The sequence below is a fragment of the Micropterus salmoides genome, unplaced genomic scaffold (assembly GCF_014851395.1).
Source record: "Micropterus salmoides isolate LMB-PRFRI ecotype aquatic unplaced genomic scaffold, ASM1485139v1 Ms_hic_scaffold_12, whole genome shotgun sequence".
Classification (NCBI taxonomy): Eukaryota; Metazoa; Chordata; class Actinopteri; order Centrarchiformes; family Centrarchidae; genus Micropterus; species Micropterus salmoides.
This window is the reverse complement of record NW_024040263.1, coordinates 23,141,707-23,160,117: the sequence shown is the minus strand read 5'-3', so window position 1 is coordinate 23,160,117 and position 18,411 is coordinate 23,141,707. Positions and strand designations below refer to the sequence as shown.

The window sequence follows — 18,411 nt, the reverse complement described above, 5'->3', positions numbered from 1 at the left end:
GCTCAATTTAAAAAAAAAAAACAAAAAACAACATTTTGCTTTGAGGAAGTAAACACACCTTGATCAATGGTGCGGTAGCAGGGGTGGAAATAATAATAATATACTAATAAATTTAATTTACTTTTTTTTTTGTGTACAGACTAACAAACTTATTTCTCACAAATGTATGACTTCATAATCTCAGATAATACTCCAGTTTATTAAAAAATGAAGTCTTAATTTACTGCTTACTATAGAGTAAACCACCTGGTATCTATTATAAAGGGAAGATTAAAGGGGTCATATTATTCTTTTTGACTTTTTATTGGTTATATATCTTTTTTGTGCATGTAATTGGGCTTTTTCACTTTGCAAACCTAAGTCCAGCTGAAAGAGAGTTTCCATCTTCCACAGAAAACACTGCTCTGAACTGCCTGAAAACAGCTCGATAGTCCAGCATTTTTTACCTTTACCATGTTGCGTCACACTGTAACACGCATCAGAAGCTCAGCGGCTAGTCAGGCATGCCCTCAAAAACACCGGTGGAAAAACACTGAGCACACACATTGACAAGACGTACACCCGCTGCCTCCCCTCACGCCCACTCTCCCTACCAAATGTTAGACAGTCACTGACCATAAAGCTGTTACTGTGATGTAGAGACAGTGCAGGATAAATTTGTTACAGATTAATAACTTAACACTTTGAAACTCTTGCTCCAGTCTATGTTGCTAAGCTGGTCCAGTAACATGAACAGCTGAACCGAAGCGGTGTTTACCTGCTTTTCAAGACCTGCCCTACTCTTTTTAAATGGCTAGTAGTCCTTAACTACTGTAAGATCTGCATGTGCAACTCCTAACAAAGATTTTGTAGAAGTGAGATGCATCACTCTTTAGCTAAAACAGAGCAGTCAAAACACAGGGTGAAAAGAGGAGCTGCAGCAATGTGCAGTATGACAAAAATATGGTGTTTTTTGAAAATGAAACCATGTAAACCTGTTCTGGTACAACCCCTAAATAAAATTATGAACCTGAAAATGAGCATAATATGACCTCTTTAAATAAGTAAACGAGGGAGTGATTTTCAGTTTGGACCTTGGTGTATTTGGGTCAGGTGCTGCTGATTGGACACGAGCATTTGAGTTTTATAAAAACAGTGAACAAAAGCACAAACTACGGAGGTTATAACAGCTACACGCATACATACAGACATGCTCTTGTGTTCATTCATTTGAGTCATCAGTTGTGTATTTACTATGTACCTAAATGTGTATTTCCAGAGAACTGTAGTATGCAGAGAAAGGGCAAAATCAGCAATGATGAGCGCACTCACAAGGCTTGTGAGAACACGCCGACTAAAATAGATTTTGGTAAGTCAGTGACACGTTAGTGAATGAGTGTGTGTGAGAGATAGATGATGGAGAGTGTTTGGCATAGCAGGTGAATTAACAATCTGCAACTTGTCTCCTTTCAGTGTACATAGTGAGAGTGGAAGAGCGCATGCACAGTTTATCCATTGACATTTACACCACTCGGATAGTGGGAGTCATTAAGGAAGGTGGGTATTAATTTCTTTCCTTTTTGGCCTTCTCCATCCATTCCTCCCTATGGTGTTTCTAGGCTGACAGAAAAATCCATTGCCATTAATACGTTAGATATTTAGTGTATGTAGTTCTGTTATAATTACAGTTAGTTACAACGCACATTAATAGAGGATGGTGGAAGTCGGCAAGCATAGTGGGCCTGACCTTTAAATCTTTACGGTAATGTTTCTTAAAGGGGCATTAAAGTGACAAAACTCCCATAATGTTTTTCCAGACAGGCAGAAATGTTCTAACCCATTTATACATGATTTGAGGGAGAATGTGAGTAATGCAATAATGATCCTATATGAAATCTGTTACGTAGTTAATGATCTCTTGTTTTCTCTGTGTCTTTAAATTACAGAAAGTAACGAAACGGGCCTTCTGGGTAAACTATGCACTTTCCTCAGTCATCCGCGGTGCAGAGAGGCTTTAGATCTGAGAACAGGCAAAACCTACCTTATCATGGGCACATCCACATATTTTTACAAAAACGAACAGAGTCAAGTGTGAGTTTGTTTTGTGTGTGTCTTGTGTGTAATATTGTCACCATTTAAACAAGTTTACATTTTCTCATATTTCTCATTTCACTGCTCCTGAGCAAATCAAGTTAGATCAGATTAGAGTCAACTTAATACTTTTTTGTCATTATGCAGAGTACGGGTCCAGAGCTAATGAAATGCAGTTAGCATCCAACCAGAAGTGCAGAAATAGTGTTTCTACAGATGAGTGCAATTATGCTGGATGGATGACACTTTGGATTTATACAGTAGATCAATTTACTAACCTTTCTGTAATAATCACATTAAACCTTTATTTTTGATACTTAATGAAATGCATCTAAAAGTTGGAGAATACTTCAGGAAAATACATTTGCACCAGCTAGAATATCTATATATATCGTTTTATTCCAACGTGTTATAAATTGTAGTAGGGATTGTAACAGTGATGTTGAATTCTCTTTACCTTTGAAAAAAATACCTGGTCACATGAAGATGTAATGTGTTTTTCACTTATCCTCCTCAGGTATCAGTATGCCCTTGGTGAGAGAACCTGGATTGAGTACTGGCCCACAGAAGCAGAGTGTCAGACTGTGGAGCACAGACCTACCTGTTTAGGCATGGAGGAGCTGTTCCTTGGATGTCCGCAGTAATAAAAGAAAAGAATAAAATAATGGTTCTTATTTTGTGTTATTCTTATTATGCAAAATGTTGATTGCAATGACATTATGTACATTCTGTTAATTTAAATGCACCGGTCTTTATGGTCTGCGTCTTATAATAAGATCCAGCATTTGACATCACAGCCTCCAACAGTGGCTAAACAGACTGAAACATGTAAAAACATTCGTGCTGATTAAAGAGGTAGCTGATTTTACATGAGATTATCTTAAAGTAAATGAACATTGAACATGCCAGTGTTCCAAATCAGATTTTTAAAAAATACCATCTTAACTGTACAAAAATGCTGTAAATCGCTCAGACTATGATTAATAAGTTGGTGCGTGATTGTGAGATTTTACCATTAGCATAATGGACCCCCCCCCCCCCCCCCCAATCTACATCACGCAAAATGTTAACCAAAAGTTAAAAGAACCTTTACTTATTGGGAAAACACTGTACATTGTGAATGCTGTCATTACAGAATATAAGACGTCAAAGGTGAGATTATTGCTTTATTGGAGTCTCTCTTGCCCTATAGTAACACTAGCACTCTGGCAGGCTGCCAGCTGCTGTCGCTCAAACTCTGACACACTCCTCCATTTCTGATATTTGTCCAAAGACCCTTTTTCCTGTTTAATGATCTATTAAAAGTATATAAAATATGCTGACATTTGATTTCAGTTAGACTTTAGGTTAATATTAATGCTCAGCAGCCCTGAGGATCTAATGAAGCTGAAAATAGCACATTTACCACCACATAAGAGAAATGAATCCCTTGTAAATACTTCAACACATATGTGCTTGATAGTTGTGAACATGACTTGTATTGTTTTATTTTATCCGAGACGATTTACAAATTGAAACCTACAACTTTTTTGTGTGTGTGAAGCTGGTGTGAACTTAAGGTGATTGGAATTAGCTATTTACCAGTTGTGAATTTTTCCTGAGTGGCAATCCCCCAGGCGGTGTAGTTGGTTTGCCAACCACCCCACTCTAATAATAAACCTAAAATCCTGTCACTGACAACTTTTTTGACTTTAACTGGATCAAGAAAATGTCAAATATAAAAATATCAGTGCTTCATAGAGTAATATAGTCTATCAAGCTCTACAGTGCAACTAGCTTGGCATGTATATATTGTACTATATATGTTGACAGAATACATTGAAATGTCAAAAGAAAGGGGCAGGCTTCAACCATTACATTTTGGATATTAAACACTGGGCAGCTAGTACATGAATTTGTCAATTCAAGAACTCAATATAGATTGAGTTCTTCCATTGACATTTTACTCTCATTTCAGTTTCCTTGAGGTTAACAGGATGAGACAGCTTTGAGTGGAAGTAAAGATGCAGGAGGAGGGAGGTAAGTGCGTTAAAGGAGAGTGCCACAGAGCAGGAGTCTCCAATAACAGCAGATATGAAATCAGGCAGGAGGATGTGTGGGATTCGTTGCGGACTATTGGTCTCTCTGGTCTTTTCCTATTTGACTTCTCTGACTGATGGATCTCCAATGTAAGTAGACCCACCTTATCTTTCCACAGTCATCTCTGAATGTAGGTATTTTTGTGTGTTGCTCAGTAAACACAAATATTAGATGACACATGATATGCTGTTGCCACGTAGGAGTGTTTGGATAGCCAGTGCATTTCATATTCCCATTTCCAATTGTGGTTCCCATTTCACATTTATTTTTTTTACTGTTTGACAGACTGGAGAGAAATTTCACTTCACTTAATGAGTGATGAGTGTAAGTTTCAATGACAAGTGAAATACAGAAAAACAATTTCTGTGGATTGACCCAAACATTATTGGTCTAAGTAACAAGAAAGGGAAATTTAATGATAGGATAAATGGACATGATGATTGTATCAAATGTTTTAAGGTTGTAACAAAGCAGTTGAGTAAAAATTGTAGTGTGAGTAACAATCAGGTATCAATTGCATTTGTAATTAACTAAAGATTCATTGATATATGATAAGGAGTGAGGATTCGAGAATAATTGTTTGCAGTTTTTGTTACAGAAATCAAGTTTTCAAATGATGCCAGTAAGTTGGCCTAAATGTTGTTCAATTTGCACAGTGATGCATTACACCAGAGACAGCAAACAGAGTCCAGAACAATGATGAAATTTTTTGTTGATCCAGTACTGGATCTTAGTCAAGATAATCAATAGATTACTCATTATGTGTGAAGACTGTGTTGGAGAACTAGATCCTCACTGAAAAAGTATGTTGAATTGCAAACTGTTTGAACCAAAACTTTTAACACACTCAACAAATGCTGAAAAAGCATAAAACATAAAATCAGAAATGTACAGTATTTTTCAGCATTCTTGACCACACTCTCTCTTTTCCCACTGCTCCACAGGAAGTTGATGTCTGCCCCCAATGTGTTACGGGTAGGAACGCCAGAAAACATCTTTGTGGAGTGTCAAGACTGCACTGATGATAATGACATTAGTGTCGAAATCATCGTAATGAACTATCCAACCAAGACCAAAAGGCTGACATCCACATCTGTGACCCTCACCAGCGCAAAACATTTTCAAGACTTCGGACAAATTAATGTAATGTGGAAATACTGAAATATATGTTACTGGTTTTATTGCCAGTATTTATATTTAGAAGTAGTATTTAGAAGTAGTATTATTTTTAAGGCTGAAGTCATCACCTAGTCTAAATGAATATTGTTTAATTATGACTAAAATCAAGAAATGAAACAAAAGGATTTTACATGCTTCTCTCACTGCTTGTGTCTCTTCATACTGGCTTCAGATCGCTGCTGGTGACTTCAGTAAGGATCCAAATGTGAAACAGTATGTGTACCTGCAAGCTCATTTCCCTGATGTAGAACTAGAGAAACTTGTGTTAGTGTCCTTCCAGTCCGGGTACATCTACATCCAGACTGACAAGACCATCTACACCCCCAACAGCAAAGGTGAGTTCAATACTCCATACCATGCTTTCTATTTTTGCTAAGTTGTTGGGAGCTGTAGTAGACCTAAATTTATTAGTTATGCATTTTAATAAATTTATGAGAATTGATACCCAATTATGAATTAATATTCATAAAATCAAAATTTCCTCGTAAAGGGCACCACCAGAGTTGTTATAATCCTAGAGTCTCCGGACCTCTAGGTAGTTTTGAATAATTATACAATTATTACTAGTGATCAGTTAGTTAATAATCGCTCAATTATCTTAAATCAGTCAGTCAGTCTCATATCTAAAGGGTCAATTCTCTTGGCAGGAACTATAAATAGGCAACACACACAGCTCTTGATTATATTACAGTGAATTTATTCTCTAACTATAGTGATAAAAAGATGGTTGGATACAGGGAACATAAACATTTACTGAACAATGAGCCTGGAGGTTCGATTGTGGGAAGCATTTGACTCATACGGCATAGAAGAACTAATGAGAGTAAACTAATGTCATAATTTAGGAGTTAAAATGGACATCTGATCACAGAACATGTGTTAAGTCTTACTGCTTGTCGACAGCCTGCTTTTGGCCTGTTGCACGGGTCCCACGCTAGCTGCCCGATCCTGGCTTTTTGCTAGGGATTCTCCGGGGTTTTCCGTGTCTGATTCAAAACGCCTCCTCCGTCTGGTAATTCGGCTGTTTTCAGGTTTCCTTCGTTGTAGCTGGCGAGACCACGTGGCTTGGTCTGACCTCGGTGAAGTTGGCTCGACGAAAAAGGCTTAAAATCGAACTTGGTCGTTCCTGAATTAGTCCAGTGTAACTTAACGGACTCATAACTTTAACAAACAAAAGAAATAAAGAAAATAAAACAAACTGAAGGCAGATCGATGTCGCGGCACTTCAGGTGTGTAGCTTCAGGCAAACAAAAGGCCTGTTTGTTTCGCTGGCCGAGTCTGGGCGTTGCCTGGCGAGGCACGCTGTGCGTGCCGATGCGTCCAGAGGGCCGAGCAGAGTGGAAGAGAGCCAACAGCGAAGAGGAGAGAGAAGAGAGCGAGCAGGTCGCGTGTCGCTCTTTTGTTATCTGGGGCGTGGTTCCCCAGGGGGTGTCTCAGGTTTCCCAAGGGACTGCCTTTCTAAACTTCATGTCTAAAGAAAAGAAATCTATTTGCACGTATTATAATCAAATATTTTCCACAATCGAACCTCAATGGTTGAACGGTTGTACTGTTCTAAGCATTTGGTAACAGGAAACAATTGTCACATTATTGGTCAGGATATTTATACATTTAACGGCATTTCCGATGAGGCATGTAATACTTATTTCGTCCACTTGGGGGAGCTCAGGTTACATGAGGAAAGCTTGGATTAAATCAAAGATCGTCTCTCCTTAGGAACCAGGGAATTTGTTGATTCATCCTTAAATTCAAGCTGGCGATTAAGAGTATAGTAAAACATTTCTTTGTCATCATTTCTAAAGGAATTTTGTAGGAAAGTATTATGAACAAGCATTGATTACATTAGATGCAGGAGTGTCTAGCTGAAAATAAAAACACTTCACAAGTAAGTTCTTTTCAGCACTAATATCAACAACAGATAGCAACAACAGTTAACATAACTACTCAAATAGAGGCAAACATATTCAGGTAACTAAAGATTTAATTAAATTTAATTAAATGCTTCGAGTCTTTGGAGACTGCAGTCCTTTTACATTGAAAGTTCAGCTGTCCTGGACAATGTCACACTTAGATGAGACAAGGAGTATCCCTTTGATGTGGTAATAAAACAAAGAATAAGGTCAGTTGCCACGGAAACGTGTGTGGGGGGCCAGTTTTGATAGGCTGTTCAGGGAGATGCCAATGGCTGGCTCGTGTCCCTTTGTCAGTTTAACAGTCAGGCCCCGCGTTATCAGCTTCGGAATCAAAAAGGTGCCAGTTTTATGGTCGGGATAGCACTTAGAGAAAGCAACTTTGACCCCTCCCCTTCTTCTCTGGGGAGGAGAAAGGAATTTAGGGTAGCTCCAAATTTATTCAATGTAAAATGCACAAATCCACACCGTTGTTCACTACAGAGCATTATGTGTGGAGTTTTGGCATCAACTAGGCCAAGACATCCAGTAAATAATGTATTTGAAAATGTATGGATATTTAAGACTTTTTCCATGTTGCAAGTTATCCCCCAAGTCTCTCCTCTTATTTCCTGTCTCCGCTCTTAGTTTGTCTTTAAAACCTAGAATCTTTTAGAGAATTAATTAGTTTGACTAAGCAGATGACATTACTATAAGATACAGTTTATATTAACTGTTGATATTGGTGAAAAGGTTAAACAGTCACATGAATAGAATTTGGCACCTACTTCAACCTTTAACAGGAAAAGTAATGTCTTTATTTCAGTTCATTACAGGATGTTTGCAGTGTCACCTCGCATGGAGCCTGTGGAGAGAGATAATGAAACCCGAACTGATGCTTCTATTGCAATTGAGATTGTGGTATTGTATTTAATCTTTGCACATAATTTAATTTACTATTATAGGAGTTTTTAGATATTTTTCCATTCTTCCACCTTTGTTTACCACATGCCTCCAAAATACCAGAAGTAGGCCTACATCTGTAGTTAGCCACTGTTGTGCTTTGAGCTAAATGCTAATGTCAGTATGCTAACATGCTCACAATGTTAAAATGCCGATAAGTAATGTTTGCCATCTAGGTTTAGTGTGTTAGGATGTTAGCTTTTTCTAATTAGCACTAACCACTAAGAACAATTGATGTGAATTCCTTGAGTTTTTTCGAGTATTTGGTCATAAACCAAAATATTGGGCCAATTGAAAATTTGACCTAATGATGTTGCTAGGTGAAAAGTTAGAGGTACAATGTGTAAGAATGGAGACTACTCACCACCTGTTGAATTCATCAAAAAAATACGGGACAGCATTTCACATATCAGGTCATAACGTCCATTAGCTGGTTAGCTCAGTTAGCCGTGCAGCTAACTTAGTGGTCCTATTAGCTGAGTGAGGGCAGAATCGGCACCAGATGCGGAGCCAGGCACATGGGCAACAGAACCTGGCTCAGCAGCCTCCCAGTGAACCGATCTCAGCCTCCAAGACCGACGGACGGCAGTTTGACAACATGGAACATTCTGACTCCGGGTATGACAGAGACAGCGGTTTGAGGTAGAGACAGGACAGGCGTCAAGCAGGAGAGAAGCGAGAGGGATGTCGGGCATCAGAGAGGCAGCAACAGTATGTAAAGCCAGAAAATCTTCACATCTAACTTGGTGAATTAAACAGAGTGTTGGAAAAGTGGAAAGACTAATCACGATGGAGTTTGAAGTTGTCTATAAAGCTTGTCTAACACATCTCCCAGTTGACACTGCGCAAAAAAGGTCTGAGCTACATTATCGGACTATCACTTCTATCTCTGCAACACAAAACACAGACGTTTTTTACATAACATCAGAACTATTACGTTTCTGTTGATTATGTAAGTTAATTTTATTATGTTTTTAAAGTAAAATTCTGGCTATATCTTACAAAACCTTTACAGACATGAACATTTCATGGCAATCCATCTGGTAGATTTTCACTCCAAACCACAAATGTCCAGCTCACTGGCCCTAGAGATGATCACTAAAGTCATTATGATACTTCTGGGCAATTCCATTGGGCAGCTTTTTTTTGTTTGTTTGTTTGTTTTTGATTGTTTCAGGCTGGTTGTGATTGACCATTTGGCTATAAAGTTGTATAATTGAGGGTTGACATTTAGCATTTATCTAAAACATTTTTTTAATTAGGGTGGGTTCTATACTTGTACTGAGCCATCTTTTATCTGTCAATCTGGTAACACCGATTGCCATCCCTAGATGACATGCTGCTAGCATAGCTAAAATCACAACCACTAAAGTTTGTTTCTATGTTAGGTTTCATGTGGCTCTCTAGTGACACATCTCACTGTTCATGCATGTCTCCCTCTAGTGGTTAAGGTGGTCATTTGAATGCAGCCTCTACCTCAAGAGGAACTGCAAGAAATTTGAGAAATAGCAAAGTGTCAATCAAGGACCCACATATGGTAGAGAAAAGATTATTTGACAAAACATAGGTTGAAAGTAATGAATAAATATATAGCTGTGAGGTCACTGTTAACAGTTGAACTTTCTTATTTTAGACCCCTGATGGCATAATTTTACCACGTGATCCAGTCTCTCTGAAATCAGGGATGCATTCTGGAGATTACAGACTTGCTGAAACTGTTAGGTAAGTATTTTCTTTAATTTTAGTATCTTATATATTAATATTATTTATACATTTTTGGAACATGTCCTAAATGTAGTATGAGCCTGAGCCATTCGCAGCGTGGTAGGCATATCCCAGTGTCTTGAATCGAATTTGAGCAGCCACTGGTAACCAGTGCAGGTTGCAGAGGAACGTTGTAGCATGGAACAAACTTGGGCAGGTTAAAGACAAGCTGGGCTGATGCATACTGGATGAGCTTCAGAGGTTTGATGGCACATGCAGGCATACCAGCCAGGAGCGAGTTGGAGTAGTCTATGTGCAAGATGACAAAAACCTGGACCAGAATCTGTGCTGCCTCCTGAGCAAGGAACAAACATATCCTCCTGATGCTGATCTGCAAGAGCAGGTTTTTGCAGCGATGTTGACAGCGAAAGACAGCAGCTCATCAAGCACAGTGCCACATCTGATTTCTTGCAGTCCAAACAGGGGAAACTACTACTGAGTTCAATGGTAGCAGAGAGGTCATTGACGGAAGGTTCCTTCCCTGGAAGTCTTGTCGAAGTTGCGCATCAAGTGGTTAAATTAATGAATAAAGTGCGTGAATCACAGTGTCAAGTGACTTGGTGTAAAGAGAAAAGAGGAGGGAACCCAGAACAGTACCCAGAGGAACCATAGTGAGGCTAAAAGGTCCAGACACAGATTCTCTCCAAGTTACCCTGTAAGTACAGTCCTCAAGGAAGGATGTGAACAGGGAGAGTACAGAGCCTGAGACTCCCAAGTCTTGGAGGGTGGAGAGGAGGATTTGATGGTTCGCCATGTAAAACGTTGCTGAAAGGTCCAGCAGGATTCAATTCAATTTTATTTATGTTGGGGTTTTCTACATATGGTCAGGTTTGGTTATTAGCTGAATATCAAAGATATTCTAGAAATATTAAAAATTAATTGTAATTTATAAATATGGGGCACCACCCTGGAATCAGGGACCAATAACCAAATATGAGCCAAGTATGATCAGTCTAAAAGGTTTGTCCACCTATAGATGGCAAACAGAGAAAGGCGAGTCCGTACACTGGCCTTCGCAACCAAATCTTACTACAACATTATACACAAATAATCACAGGCAACGACTTCTTAAAATTATGATAGGATTTATTTAACTCAAGCATAGATCAATGATCAACAACTTTAGCAAGTAAATCACTATTAACTATTCTAAGCAAAATTAAATAAAGCCAATAAACAAATCATACAAAAATATATAACAATCCAGCAAGCGTGTGTGTGAGAGACACAAATGAGGGGAGAGACTAAGGGGGGGGGGGGGGGGGGGGGGGGATCTGACCCGGTTTCGAATTGGGCCACCGGCCAGCTGATTTTGGAATCAAGATGGCGGTTCAAACCATGTGATTTAAAGATGGCGCAAAATCACCTAGTAAAGGAAAAATTGGAGACCTCTGATGCTAGCCTGCTGTGGGTCACAGGTCTGGTAAGCTTCAGAGATCACGTGGTGTGTGGGTTTATTAAGCAGGAGGAGAGAAAGGCACAGAAAAAACTATATACACAATATACCACAGTCTATCCTACAGCCACCAGTGGTTGCTGGCTTTGGATTAGATAGAATGTGCAATTGTATCTGTTCTCAGACAACAGAAGCCAACACCAAAAATCCTAATTACTGTTGCAAACACTCAGCTACAAGTTCCTTGGCTTGATAAAAATACTGATATGTTTTCACACGTAACAGGAACAAAGCAGTAGCGGTCTCAGCGAATGGTACCGGACACAAACAACGTGCGTAGCACGGAAAACACCGCAGTCTTTAATAGTTTAGGTCTTTAATAATTAGTTTCTTAACAGAAATTCACCACATGAGGCTTGTACAAGTTACAATAACAAAGTTATAGAACTATCTGCTGCCCAGACATGCTGAAGCCTCTTACGTGTCGCTTTGATAGCGTTAGTCTTTTTAGTAAATCCAGCCGACATTATTTGTTTGTAATGTTTATGTTAATAATTGTAATGTTAATGAGGACAGTCACAGTTAACTGGCCAGCCTTGAAACCATACTGGTGGGGCCAAGAAGGGAAAAAATCCTGCTGGTACATCCATGTTAAAAACTTAGATTCAGGTGAGCACATAGATACTTTCTCTCTTCAGCAGCTGAATATGAAAACAGCCAACTTAAGTAACAGTAAGCAAAACACGCTTTTGAGGGGGGGGGGTCTTAAACAGTTGAGAAAAACTGTTGAATAAAGATGTAGCAACTAACGATGCTACTACATATTATAGCTATTAGCTAGTTTACTTAAAATCTCTTCACAAGCCAATTGTAAGTAGTGTGTAAGACATTCTTAGGCTATGTTCAGACTGCGGGCCTTAATGCTCAATTCCAATTTATTTCAGATTTTTTTCATAGTTCACATTATTGTTTAAACGTGGCCCATATCAGACTCCAGTGTGTACTGTCCATGGCCTGAAAGTGACCCGCATGCGCAGAAGAATAAAACAACATCACACGCAACACACTGTCGTACAGAAGTAAACAAGCCACAGCGTTATCCCTGGTTAGCTTATACTTGCGAACCCCTTCTGAATTTAACAGAAAACTCCCTTATTCATTGCCCCACTGGCGGGGTCACATATCTCCCAAATTATGAGAGATGTTCCCAACTTTCTGTCCTTTCCATGACATTTATTACTGTTTCTGCCGCTGTACAATACATCTGCCCCACAACTCAGTCTCTCTCTACTACGTCTACTAGGATAAGTAGCATGGACGTAACTCAGAAGAGAGCCTGTGACCTGGTGGATTTCAGGTGTAAGAAAGGGAATTTGTGAGCGGATGAAAGCAAGATAGAGGAGCAAGTCAGCCACATGTATAATATTGGCCTTTGTGGAGCTTTTTTGTTCATCGTGGCTCCGTCTGGTGGAGGAACAGCTGCTCTGGAGTGTCGCAAAGTCGATTGTCCAGACTCAGGTCACATTTAAAAAGATCCAATCTGAATCGGATTTGGACCACATATGAAAGTGGCACAAATCCAAACTCGAAAAGATCAGATTCCATGTGATTTGGCCTGTTCATACTGTTGTAAAAACATCAGATCTGAGTCACATATAAGCAAAAAAATCTGATTTGGGTCACTTTGGCTTGCAGTCAGATCATAGACTTAGATGCATGTGTGTCATTTATGTATGTGTGTGTGTCTGTAGTATCGGAGTGTGGAAAGTGGTGGCAAAGTTCCACAGCAAACCACAGCTGAACTACTCTGCAGAGTTTGAGGTCAAAGAATATGGTGAGTCAGAGCAGAGGTGCCCTTTACCTTTTATACCACTTAACGTTTTACCTGATCTTCACAATAAAATTAATTTAATTTTAGTGCTCCCCAGTTTTGAGGTTAAACTGATACCTGTGGGTACCTTCTTCTACGTGGACAGTGAAGACTTCACCGTCGACATCAAAGCTAAGTATGTGAAGGTTTTTGTTTTGCAGATATAGACACGTCAACTTGAAGTGGACTGATAAAGTAGAGGGGCTTGTCTTACGTTTTGGGGGGTTGCTTCCTGTTTTAGAAGGGTGGGGGTTTTCTGTAGTGGAATTTTAATCATAACCATTTTATATAATCTGTTTTAGCCTGCTGTGAAAACAAACCATTTACTTGTGGTTTTAGGTATCTGTTTGGTGAAAAAGTGGATGGGACAGCATACGGGGTATTTGGGGTTATGCATGAGGGTCAAAAACATAGCTTTCCCAGCTCTCTTCAGAGAGTGCCGGTTAGTATATACTCACACATTTGCTCCATCACTGGCTTTTTATCAGTGCTAAAAAATCTGTAAATTTACCTACCAACAGTTCACTGATACATTTTTTTATATTGTGTCAAATTAGATTCAGGGAGGTAACGGAGCTGTCAAACTGAAGAGAGAGCACATCACACAGACCTTCCCAAACATCCTTGACCTGGTGGGGAGCTCCATATTTGTAGCTGTTGGTGTGATGACAGAGAGCGGTAAGAAAGACAGACTGTGTGTGTGTGTGTGTGTGTGTGTGTGTGTGGTGTGTGTGTATATACTTCCTTGTTAAAAGTTGTAATTAAGTGTATTTATAAGAGGCCATGTGTAGTTTTCAGTGGCCTCTAGCGATGAGTTTTCAGATTGCCCGTACATAAAATATTGCATGTGCAATTTTAGTACATGTTATGGGCGATTTACTAAGAATTATTGCGTAGATGACAGGAGCAAACACACACAGCGCCACCCAACTTTCTAAATTCTTCCATCTTATGGAGAAAAGAAGTCAGGTCAAAACGAAATTTTCTTTTTTGGCATGAATACAACACTATTGCCAAAGCTAAAGGAAAATACAAAATAAAATTATATTCATATAATTAATCGAATAAATAAAATAAAATAAAATGATCGTATTTCAATACAAAAGAATAATATTATCTTATATTGTTAATTTCTCTACGTTTTCTTTCCTTACGGCTGTGTCTCCTTCTGGCAACGATAACAGAAACCATCTCTGCGTAACACTTGGCGGTTTGCACCTTCCTTTCAAATGTATTAAATACAGAGGCTGTTGCACTCACATGAAATTGTGTTTAGGCTTGGTAGATCACATTGCGTGTAGTAAATAAATGTTTTTACATGTTACACACCAATATATATATTGATTAAGGCAAAAGTAGTAAATGAAAACAGGTGCTATCTTGAACTTTTGAAAGACGTCATTCTGCGTGCACACCGTTAGTAGACCAGCTTATTTGCTGGTGATATCAAGTTTGCACACGTTTTTACTCATGCAAACCTTTAGTAAATCAAGCCCTAAGTGTTTGAATTTTTTATAAACAAGAAAAGCAATGAAGGCAAATACATAGAATCTGGATAGTTCATATCGTGTAAAATTTGTGTTTTTCTGTAATTAACTGACCTAACTGAGCTAACTTTTCTTTCAGTTACATGGTTAGAAATCATCCAAAATAGACCAGTGAGAAAAAAAGAGGAGTACAAATGCTTGTCCTTATAATAATTACTTTGTGCTTGCAACAATGGCTGCATTTATATAGCACTTTTATCCAATGTGCTTTAGAATTTGACTGTAATTCACTCATTCACCTATTCAGACACACACACACACAAAACAAATTTAAGTAAAATTTTTCTTACATTTGTTGAAAGTAAACAATAAAAAATTATTTTGTTAACTTTCGATTAATAAACCGAATTGAAAGATCTCCAAAAGTGTTTTTTCCTATTGTGGTGAGTCGCAAACTAAAAATCTACTAAAAAAGACGACAGTAAGAAGTAGAAAACAAGACGACAGTAAGAAGTAGAAAACAAGTAAGTAGTCGGCTGAACAAGTCACTAAACTACTAAAAGAGTCAAACCGAGGAAAAGAGTGTCTGCACATCCAGCTGATCACACAGACTACATCTGATATCTGTCGCAGCTAGAGCCGGAGTAAAATCAGTTGATTGATGCTGCGCCACAAAAGCGTTTAATTGGCGGTGATCGATCAGTGACAAGTGATGTGAAATAGCAAATAAAAATGTTTAGAGTAATGTTAAATGATACCAGTAGATAAAACTAATGGAAAGCCAAGCTTGTGGCTTGCAACAGTGACAAACATGCCTGAGACTGCAGCATTTATCTTTGCACAGGTAGTGAAATGGTGGAGGCAGAGTTGAGAGCTATCCGGATTGTCACATCACCTTACACCATCCACTTCAAGAGAACATCCAAATATTTCAAACCAGGAATGTCCTTTGATGTTACGGTAAAGTATACACTTAAATGTATTTCAAATGGAAGTAAGGTTCAATTCCTTACAATACATATAATTAGCACTTCTGAAATTCACCAGTCACACATTGTTTTTAAGTGATGGAAAACTCCTCTCCAATCTCATAAAAAACCCAAACACATTTTATTACTTCTGTTTATTATTACTCATTTATAGCTGCTATGATTGCATATGCATGCATCTTGATTATTATGCAAATGCAAACGTCTTCAAAGTATGAAAACATCATACTGGGTCATTATGATGTCAGTTATAGCATGTTTGCTGCACAGCTACTTAAGTTTGCAGACAGAATTTCTTCTATTTCCATAATAGTATTAATGGCCGTTTGTTTGTTGGACGGCAGATTGAAGTTGTGAATCCTGATGGCACTCCGGCACAACGTGTTATAGTGGTGGTGAATCCGGGGGAGGTGCAGGGCGTCACTGAAGCCAATGGCATGGCAAGGCTTTCCATCAATACAGAAGAAAATCCTAAACCTCAGATAGTCACAGTAAGTGTTTATTAGTTGAGTAGTTGTTTATAGTATCTTTCAGCTGGTGGTCACCTGTGTAGACAGTGCCGGAGACCTATTATGCTTTTCTACATTTTATAACTTATCTACAATGTTATAATGTTGGATGTTCATGTTAAACATGGCCAAAGTTTCAAAAAATGAGGTTAAAGCATTTACAAGAAATCACTGTGAGCAAAAACCTCAGGTTTCCTCCTGTTCTGAACTTCTGCTTTGAACTGCTTTTTCTACCAATGGCTCTGTTCTACGTAACACTGAGCCAAAAGAAGCCGCTGTTCCATAAATGGTCAATCGTGCTCCCACACTAACGGCACAGCAACACTCAAGCTATTTCTCAATCTGTGTTCTTGTCTGTAGTTGTGTTCTTGTGGACTTGTGAAACGTCATCAGTCGCAGCCAAAGTACTGTTCCAAATCAAAAGTCCGCATCTAGCCAAGTACAGTCAAATACCCGGATGTGTTCTCGCTCCGCCCATTTTACCGAGCCTGCATTGGTGGTGATTTGTGTGGACTGATAAGTTTGTTTCTCAATACCGAGTTCGCCAAGTTCGGACTTCTGTACTTTAAGGCTCGGACTTGGCAAGTTCGGCTCAGGAGTACAAACTCCCAGGAACGTGAGCATGCAGTCAGTCATTCAGCAATTGGAACAGCAGCAGACTTGTTGCGGCCGGACACGTTAGCGGGCGGGACCTCACATCTCCGAAAACATCGTAGCATTTTTTTTAATTACCTCTGTCTTGACAATTCAACCACATATTTGGAGTTTTAACAACTATATTCTCGCATAAAAAAACTCTTAAAACTACTATATGTGACACAAGAACAGCAGTATTATAACTTACAGTTTAAAGTTTTCTCCACCAACATTTCTGCTTTTTGGCGGCGAAATGCATTCTGGGAGATCTGGCTATCCGAAGTCCACACAAGTCACCACTTATGCAGGCTCGGTAAAACGGGCGGAGCGAGAACACATCCGGGTATTTTACTGTACTTGGCTAGATGCAGACTTTTGAATTGGAACATTACTTTGGCTGCGACTGATGACGTTTCACAAGTCCACAAGAACACAAGTACAGACAAGAACAGAAGAGCCATAGACAGTATATTACTGGACGAAGCCACCCCGCTGATATGAATGGAGAGCAGTGAAGCCAGTTTTGGACCAATGAAATACTACTACAGGGCTACTTCCTGTTGGCACCAGCGTCTACTGCGCATGATCGCGCAGCATAACCGTGGTTTAATGACGTAGAACAACTGCAGAAACACCGTAATTCTGGTAGCTGCAGAGCTGCACCAACAAAAAATTGGCTCAGTGTGTTTGTCTTCTCTGACTCGGATCATCACTGTTTAATTAGCCCACCCACAAGGTTCACCTGTCAAACACCAAAGCAGCAGATAGTTTTATTTATTTATTTTTTTTTAATTACCGAGAGTTTATAATCTAAGGAATAGACTAAGAATAGGCTTTGGGGCTTAAAGAGACAGGAGCATCTACAGCTTGTTCAAACAGAGGCTGAAATGAAGGCCTACATGATGATATTTTTTTGAACTTTGAAACATGCAAAGCTGCCATACAGGAGTCACAGAACTACAATATAAGACTGGAAAAGCAGTATAATAGGTCTCCTTTAATGAAAGAGGTACAGATTTATATAAATGTAGTTCTGTATGAAGGCAGTCACTTTTCATGGTATTATGTCAAACTTATAACTTTGGGCAGAAATTGTAGGCACACCCAACCTAGGCTGGATAGTAACTTCTCATGTTTATATTACTATGTGACTGTGTGTGTATGCTTACCTGTGTGTTTAATCGTAGGCAAAGACCAATGATCCTACTATTTCATCTGAAAGGCAAGCATCAGCCAATATGACAGCCCTGCCATACAGCACTAAGAGCAACAGTTACATCCACATAGGTACATACTGAAAAAATATTAGGTATGGTAGTGGCAGTGCTATCAAACTACCATATACTATTTTTTAATGTTTAGCACTTTTTGCACTTTTGCTGATTGTAATACTGTTATTGCAGGTGTGGATACAGCTGAAGTAACATTAGGAGAAAACCTGAAAATCAGCCTCAACCTCAACAGGCAGGACAATTCTCCAAATGACATCACATACCTGGTGAGAAATGTTTTGCATGTTTGTGCACATGCTTGAGTGTTCATGTTGCTTTCCCCTACCTGTGTAGTCCAACATGCATGCA

The 18,411-nt window shown here is 39.0% G+C and overlaps 2 pseudogenes; both read left to right on the top strand.

Moving 5' to 3' along the window:
* LOC119899474 overlaps nt 1-2,736 on the top strand; it is an 84,124-nt pseudogene extending 81,388 nt beyond the window's left edge.
* A 1,190-nt stretch (nt 2,737-3,926) lies between these two features.
* LOC119899472 overlaps nt 3,927-18,411 on the top strand; it is a 37,783-nt pseudogene continuing 23,298 nt past the window's right edge.